Source organism: Megalobrama amblycephala, linkage group LG3 (genome assembly GCF_018812025.1).
Source record: "Megalobrama amblycephala isolate DHTTF-2021 linkage group LG3, ASM1881202v1, whole genome shotgun sequence".
NCBI lineage: Eukaryota > Metazoa > Chordata > Actinopteri > Cypriniformes > Xenocyprididae > Megalobrama > Megalobrama amblycephala.
The window spans coordinates 27,291,082-27,300,716 of NC_063046.1; positions in this window are offsets into that span (position 1 = coordinate 27,291,082).

Sequence of the window (9,635 nt, forward strand, 5' to 3'; positions counted from 1 at the left end):
TTGGTATTTGATAGAATCCATGATACGATATATCTGAACAAGTTGTCCAGGACCTCCAGCACAAAAGTAGGCCCACAACATTAAAGATCCAGCAGTAGATTTAACTGTGGGCATGGGGCACTTTTTATCCATGTGTGTCCAAAAAGCTCTTTTTTTAGTTTCATCTGACCATAGAAGCCGGTCCCATTTGAAGTTCCAGTCGTGTCTGACAACTGAATATGCTGGAGATTGTTTCTGGATGAGAGCAGAGGATTTTTCTTGAAACCCTCCCGAACAACTTGTGGAGATGTAGGTGCTTTTGATCATTTTATTTAGGCTTTCTGAGATTCAAGACTCAACTAATCTCTGCAATTCTCCAGCTGTGATCCTTGGAGAGTCTTTGGCCACTTAAACATTCCTCCTCACTGCGCATTAGGACGATTTAGACACATGTCCTCTTTCAGTCAGATTTGTAACATCTTTAGTTGATTGGAGCTTCTCAATTATTGCCCCGATAGTGGGATAATGGGATAATGCTTCAGCTATTTTCTTACAGCCACTTTCTATTCTGTGAAGCTCAACAATCTTTTGCTGCACATCAGAACTATATTCTTTGGTTTTTTCTCATTGTGATGAATGATTAAGGGAATTTGGCCTTTGTGTTTCCTCATGTTTATACTCCTGTGGAACAGGAAGTCATGGCTGGACAATTTCATGTTCATGATCACCCCGGTGAGCTAAAAAAGTTTAAATATGTATAGAAATATACTTCAGAGATATCTTACTCATAAAAAATTCTAGGGGTGCTAATAATTGTGGGCAACGTGTTTTGGAGAAAAACATTTATTTCTTAATGTTATTTTCCCCCCACTTTCAATTCTTTTCCTTCAATGAAAGGTTAGATTTTTGCTAATTTTATGAATTAAAGATCAAAAGGATAAACAATGCAGATTTATTTTTAGAGTCATCTTTGATCATATTTATGAAGGGGGCTAATAATTCTGGCCACAACTGTAGAACCCTTAATCATTCACCAAGATTAAAATGTAATTGTTATTTTTTATTAAATAAAAACTTTACCACAATCTAAAAATGTTATGCTAGGAGCATTTTTAAAGTTTTCTTTAGGTTAAATGCTGAATTCACTTAGCTTTCTCTTGAATCTGCATATGGTCTTCATCTTTAGCCACCACCATGCCTTGGAATTATCCTCTGCCATGTCTAATGACCTGCAGGAGTGAAAACTATGAGACATATTAGTTCAAAATAAACACAGCCTCACAGATTCAGGGATTCATTGTAATGCTGAATCCTAAACTTCTATACAGTTCTTGCCAATAGGACAACCAACATCATGTCAATAAATTTTGCTATGGTCTCCCCAGAAATTACGGACAATCACCTCATGGTCTCAGTCAGCTCTTGAAAGCCTGCTGGCCTCACAGACATCCGCTCAACTCTCATAACCATCTCACATAAAACACCTCCCTTCAGGGTTGATGCCCAGTGGTGGCGGTAACCCCCTGCCTTAGGTTGTCCCCTGTCTGGCCAAAGAGGTTTTTACCCTTCATTGAGAAATCACCTCATGCACACTCATGACCGCTCTTTCCCATCATGAAATCTTTGACAGTTTTCTTCAACAGAATCAGGTGTTTTCTGGAGCTTAGGGAAGGTGCATTCAAGAGCCACCAGAGCCATTGGACTGCCTAATAGTGTTAAAACATGGAGACAGGTTAATGACAGAAGTATTTAATCACTAAAATCCATTAAACATCTTTAAAGCAGTAATATATCAGTGCTGACATTATACTAAGTGAATTTAGTTATCACAATTGTCCATTCAGTGTAATGTTCTGCTACATCTGTAACCGGAGCCATCGGCCCTGCACATGGTGGTGACAAAGATCAGACAAAAAGTTACTGGTCATTAAAGACCTCTTTATACTCATTGAGTTTTACTTTGACACATTCAATAACAAATTGCCCTCTTCATGGCAATCATTTCTTTTAATCTCTCTGTGTCCATGATTTTCAACTGAAACACTGTGCTTCACTATAAATAGCAGGCTCAGATAGCAGCATTTAGCTGACTTTGAAGAGTTCTTGACTCTTACTTTTTTTTTTTACCCGAAAAGTTCTTGAGCATGCACTTAATTGTCTCACCTTCTACTTGAAAAGTTCTTGACCGTACCTTACGTGATTGCAATTTCTCCCCAGATTAATCTCGGTCAAACTGTGTTTACCCACCCACAGTTTCGATTTCTGTCACTACCTTATATTTCTTAACTGTGTTGTATATGCCCATGTGATCTCAATCTGCCCAGAAATGTCTTAACCATGACCACCTGAGTCAGCCGGGTTGTCCCATTTTCCAATTTTTACCAAATTTTACTCTTAATCACACTTAATCACAAAATTTTAATTCCCCATAAAATTTTGATTTATCTCTTACCAGGGAGTTGTGATGCCACCTGGGTTCATTTACTGATTCCAGTGGTGTCCCCTTCTGGACCCTGGCGGTTGGCCCCTCATCCCTCAATCTATTTTGGGGTCTACAAGTCCAGGATGATCAGTCACCGTCCACTCTCGTGCCCAAAAGGCACATCCAAGGAATCCAACTCTTCCGACACCAAATTGATGTGGCAAAAATAACATTGACTCTTACTGCATAAGAGACAAACACGTCCAATTGTCTTTCAAAGGTTTTATTTCTTGCAAGAAAGGTCAGACAGAATGAAAGCTTCCCTTCACTTATATATCTCTAACCTCCAAGGCTGAAGCCTCTGTCATTTTACCATATTAGGAACATGTTTACCACTTCAGTTCTTCCACCTGTCACGTGACACTCACATCTCTCCTGTATATTACCCATACAGTTGAAGAACACATATGTCAAGCTCAAGGTCAAACTCAAGTGAAAACAGGAACTCAAACACAGATCCAAAGCCCTCTGGAAAGACACATCCTTTAAAAGGGACCTTTATGCCCCATTTACAAGATGTAAAATAAGTCTCTGATGTCCACAGAGTGTGTATGTGAAGTTTTAGCTCAAAATACCTCACAGATATTGTTAAAATTGCCACTTTTAGTGGTTGAGCAAAAACGAGCCCTTTCAGTGTGTGCCCTTTAAATGCAAATGAGCTGCTGCGATCGGCCTAAGAGGGCGGAGCTTCAACAGCTGATTCTCCGGTGTCAGGATTCAGTCAGGACGCACTATAATGTCAGAAACTGAATATATGCTGCATGGAGATAGAACATGTATAGTTTAGTTTAATTAAGGTTATAACTTATATTGTCTTCTTGTTTTTATTCACTATATTAGTACAGGCCATCCAAATGATGGCCAAAACTTTACAGATGAGTTTTATAACGTTTATTGTACTTCACACAAAAGATGAAGTGTCCGTTTTCACTCTAGAAAATCACTGTAAGAGCTTAATAAAACACTGCAAGTGTGCATTAAAATATTATCCATAAACTCTCTCTCTTTCCCATGTATTATCATTACCAACATACATAGCGAAGTCCACAGAAACACTAGTTACAACTAACAGTAAACAAATATATAAAGAAATGCCTTTCGGGTGGTGCTTAATAAACTTTATACCCATAAATAAACTCAGATGAACTGTAATAAAGTGCCCTCACCTTCATTATTGCCATATCCAGTATCATTCTGGGGACTGTAAGCTGAATCACGAACAGTTTTTACTTGTATATCCTTGAGTAGCATATTTTTTATCACAGTCTCTGTTTTGTATTGTCCCTTTGTATTGATATTCGTTCACTAAGCAGTCTGGTGTGAAATGATTCGGGCAGACATAACTGAATTTTAGCAGAACTGAGGGAGCATTTTCCGGGAAAACCAAATTAATCCTCGTTTTCAGCAGCTCAGATTTTAGGAGTAAATGGAGAGAGCTGGGTGGATTAATCCATAACACCTAAAACGCTTGGGAGATGTTCTCGTCAGTGCAGCAATGGTGGACTCGCTGTGAACGCACTCAGGGTGGTTCTATGTTCAAACGGCAGTGTCTGTCAACATTTGTGGGCGGGGCCTGTGGCTTTTGTGAGGTCACACTGCCAGGGATCTGGAAACAGCTTGTTCTGAGAAACTGCTTATGGGGATTAAAAAGAAAAGGAGTGGGTGGATTTTTATCACTATAGGGTGGTTGTGTACACACACTGCCAACACACATTTATAGCCAAACACCATGAAAAAGTGAATTTTGCATAATAGGTCCCCTTTAATCAATCCACAGGCAACCCGTTATACCTGCCGCCTGACTCAAATCTGCAAACACAAAAAGACGGACACAGACACAACACCAGAACCTAGGACTCCAGCTAAAAGCAAACAGCTTCCGTTTAGGGAACAGGTGTTACCCTAAACCGTAACAACTTCTTTAGATAACTGTAGTGAACTTGCATGCTGATTTTCTTCAACCCTTCTTATCAGAAAACACTCCTGTTGAGGTGTTAACTTCCGTGGACAACCTGGACGTCTCTGTGAGATGGTTTCAGTTCCATCTTTTTTAAATTTTTGTAACACTTTTGCTATAGTATTCTGACTGATAAGTAAAGCTTTGCTGATCTTCTTGAAGCCTTCACCTTTCTGGCGTAAAGAAATTATTTTTTTTCTCAGGTCTTGTGACATTTCTCTTCCATGTGGTGCCATTGCTGACAGCATAAAATGGGAAGGTGTTTTAACACCCTTTTATAGTCAACTGTCTGCTGGACACCTGTGTAATGAATAATTAGACTCACCTGTGGTTGAATTCTTGTTAAATTAGACATTTGTAGTCTAAAATTTTGCTTTGCTCCAGAGACTTTCAGTGGGGTGTACTCTAAGTTATATTATTAACCTTACTTTCATGTTATAAGTTAAACAGATGTTATATAAAACTTAGTCTTGTCAACATTTTGAAAATTGTTTTTGTTCATTGAGATATTGTTTAAAGTCCCCCTGAAATCAAAATTTAAGTTTTTTTGCTTTTAGTATGAATATGTTAGCCTTAATGTTATGAATAAGCTGGTGTGTTCCAAAACAATGACAAAATTTGCATTTAAGATATATAAGCATTCAAAACTTACAGTCTTTCACTTCCGCTAAAATGGATCACGGATTTTCATGGCATCACATAGCACTTTAGCTTCTCATCATATCTTCTGTCCAATCAAATGCTCTCTAGAATCTGAAGTCCCGCCCCCTCCTACACTATCAACAGACACTGAAGCTGGCTGAAATCGATCATTTGTTCACACATTTACTAGTTTCTACATGGTGAATGGCACATAGTGCACTATATAGAGAATAGGGAATGATTCAGACAGTGTTAATATGCTTTCCATTGACGCGAATTAATTCCTTTTTTGCGTTAGTATAACGTGAACTGTCGCAGTGCAAGCACAGGCCCAGGGACACAAGAGCACAGAGCGGATCATATCCGCTAGTCGGCTCAAACCACGAAAGGTATCGGATCCATTTAAAGCACAGAATGCTATATTTATAGTGATATAGAGGAGATAAGGAGGATAAACGGTTAGATATTAAAAGGAAACGAAGGTTTTACTGAGTATAACGGGTCTGGCCGAGCTGTGATATAAACAAAACACTATTGGCTATTTTAAAAAAGGGGTGAGGCTGTTGGATATATCACCCTGTCTTCCTGTTTCAGTTGAAATTATGTCAACACACACTTCAGCGGGCCTTTAAAATTAAACCAAATTGGTCAAATCAACAATGATCTAATCTGAATAGCTGAATGGCCTTCCAACAGCTGTTTCACACGTGCTTGTGTGATATTGCTTAATGTTGAGAGTCTTGCAATGATTTCTGCAATGGGTGGTTGCCTCTTGATTTATATCTTGTCTTATCTTCTCTTCAGTCCAGCTTATCGTGTGAGAGATGGTTAATACAGAAAAAAAAAACACTTTCCAATAAGGCAGACAGTGGCTGCATGTCCCATCTATTTCACACCTGACTATAGCGCACCCAAGACAGGCCACTCTCATTTTCTGGAGCAGAGGTTGTTGGCAGTGGTTGACAAAGCACCATCTGTCACTGTGTCTCTCAAACATACACGTTTATTTTGAAATGTGTATCTCTATATCCTCCTTAGCAGTGTTTTGGATGTATTGCATGCATAGATCCTTCTAATACCCTGGTGACAGATTGTATATGCACAGATTTATTTTGAGACAAACAGGCTGATAAATTACTCTTTAAAGCAAACATTGTTCTCTGTGATCAGAACAACCTTCACCTCAGCTGCCTGTTCACACAAACTTGTGCATGGAAGAATGGGTACGAAGGCCATGTCAAAATGCTGTGTTTATAATCAAATGGACAGCGGCTGGAAGATATGTAAGGGATAATATATAAATGGGTATTCTGCTATGGCCCATTCATTATCACATTTCTACATCTACTCGCCAAATAAATAAATACATGAACAATATTAAACAATATTACCCAGCTGAGTGGACTGATATACAGCATTTTTATGGACAGTGGTGAATATAAAGAAAAAATCAAAATGCTGAATGCTGTGATTGATCACTTAGAGTTAAGTATTCCAGAGCGACGTATAAACTCCTGACTAAACATCTGAATATACTGTGCCCTTCAAGTGGAGTTGGAAATATTGTAATTACGAACTCAGAGCACATGAATGACTGAGCAAAGTCGTATTTACAAGTGGACACTCAGAAATTTAGATGATACAGTTGCCGAATTGTGATGTTGGAAGTGGCAGGTTGATTTGAATCACAGTGGAAACACCTACAATATAGTTGTTATCATATAATACAATCTACATGTTGTCAGAGGACTCAGAGGCAGAGGCAAGATGAACGCAAATGCTGGGCTTTATTGAAAGGTTGGTGAGTGCGGAGTATAAATCCTTGAGGTTAACAGTGTCCAGGTGTGTAGTCTGGAAAATCATGTGATTGGAAAGGAAGTCTGTCAATTCAGTTCTGGAAATAAACTGTAGGGTGCATTTCTAGCTGACAGGATCTAAACACAAAGGTTACCTCAGTGACCAATTCCTCACAATGACTGTCTCAGTGACCGCAAGCTTTTTAGAAAAATAAACACATTTGAAGTACCAACGACTTCAGTGAATTTAATTTCTCCTCAGGGAAAGGGAAGCAAATGGCTCAGCAGCCACTATTTCACATCTTTGACTACCTAAAGCTATTTCCTGCCAGTAAGTCTTATATCTTCTGCTCCCCATGTCTCTCTCTATCGCTTACTTAAAAAACACACACACATGCTCCTACTGTCTGCATCCCACACAGCACAGAGGCAAAGAGAGAGTGACAGAGGGGACTGTAGAGAGAAAGAGAGATAGGGAGAGGGTGCTTCAGGTGATTTCCTGCATGTTAAGGCACCTGCTGAGAGAGTGGTTCTGCTGGGTTAGTCTATACAGATTTGCCATCTGCTAAATTATAATTTATTCTGCACCTCTCTCACAGCTCTAATGTTATTTTGCCTTAATCCTTTTTCCACATTTAATGTTCATATACTCCCCCTCACCTCGCAATATTTGCTCTTTCAATTATCTATCCTTCATGGTCTTATCCTCTCTTTTGTTTAGAAAAAAAATCTTGCTCCTTTTTTCCCATGTTTTCCTCAAACAATCTATCAGTGCATTTATGTTTCTTTTGATAACTGAGCCTATTTTCTTGTGTGAATAAGAATGAAAACGAAATAGCTAATTAGTTTAGAGTGTGTCTAAGTAGTAAAACAAAACTGGCAAGTTCAAACTCACAATGCTACAGTTAACTCCTCCAATATTCTTAAGAATAAGATCCATGTTCCCATGGCTTTAATGTTTGAAATTGAGTGGCACTCTTAGAAACAGACTTTAGTAACACTTCTCCAAAATGAGACTCATTGACTCCTCCACTTTCAGCATCACCACAATTTAGTAAACAAGCTTGTGAAAATGGGACAGTGCTAATTACTTTTACAGACTCACAGGAAGGAAAACTGATTATTGTCAGGAAACAGTAAGTAAACTCAGTTGAAACGGTTTATTGAAACATACACACACAAACCTTTAGATCACTTATAACTGGAATGGTAATTTTGCTTTCTTATCTTACTGGTCTTCTCAGAAGGAACAGGTGGATAATGGAGCTTGGGAGTAGGAGAATGAAGATCACCTTCGCATTAGCACATTAGCATTTAGGCAGTCCTTCATAAGTCAATGTTTAGGTTGATCATTCTACAGACACCAGTTCATAATCTATTCAATAATAGTGTTTTTACATCACACAGTACAGAACCTGCATGGGTCTCAAATTATATTGTAATCACTCACTGAGTTAAGAGAATGAGCTAAAAATAAATAATAAATGTGAATTAAAAATGCATGAATGGCTTGATTTTCCCTTGAGTGTTTGCCACAGATTCATTAAAAATGACAGTGAATGAAAACGTCACTCTGCTGGTCTCAAACATTACCCTTGTTATAACCATTTAAATTTACTAAGTGAAAGTTTTTAATTGCTATGCTTATTTGAAGTACTTTGCTGATTCATATATGTGTGAAATAAATTATTTTCTACATGTTTTGTAATATAGAAGCATTGTATTTTAGCAACATTGTTGTCTTATTTATAGTTTAGTGATTTTCCTGTATTAAGCTGAGTAGTTGTGCTGGTGTAATTCTTCAAATAGTCAACTGTCAAATAATGTCTGGACTAAATTGTTTGGAAGAAGAGACTATTAAAGATGGTTGTGTATAACCTTCTAAATCTTAAAGGGATAGTTTATTATTTTCTGCAAAAGAAAGAAGTGCTAACAAGTTTGGAGCGATATAAGAGTGAGTAAATGATGACTGCGGAGTCGCGGATTGACAACAGACCCGGAAGAGAAGACAATGCTGAATAAAGTCGTAGTTTTTGTTATTTTTGGACCAAAATGTATTTTCGATGCTTCAACAAATTCTAACTAACCCACTGATGTCACATGGACTACTTTGATGATGTTTTTATTATCTTTTTGGACATGGACAGTATACCATACATACATTTTCAGTGTAGGGACAGAAAGCTCTCGGACTAAATCTAAAATATCTTAAACTGTGTTCCGAAGATGAATGAAGGTCTTACGGGTTTGGAACGACATGAGGGTGAGTCATTAATGACATAATTTTCATTTTTGGGTGAACTAACCCTTTAACACTTTCTCTGACAAGCAGATGCAATGAGACCAGTTTTCCGGTTTGGTCATGGACGTTCGACATATACCCAATAGAGTGACCTTGAAGCACTTGATGTGCATGAATGTCACACTCTCATTGGAGGCTATGGAGCTTCTGTAGTAGGCTACTTTAATGTGAACATAAACGGTGATCTTTGGTGATACATTAAAGTCTTTAGTAAGCATACAGTATATATTACATACAGTACTTTCAAATTCTCACCAATAATTCAAGGACATCTACGTGTTACATTTCTATTGTATTGCTACTGTGATAAAGGACGTACCTAACAGCACCAACAACATGATTTGTTATTGGACTATTGACAGTCTTGGGTCAACCGTCAAAGCATGGAAATCGTTTCTTCTCTATCTATATAGGTTATGAGAGTCTCTGACAGTTTTGTGTTAGACATATGAAGACTTTTTTTCGATTTAATTAAGC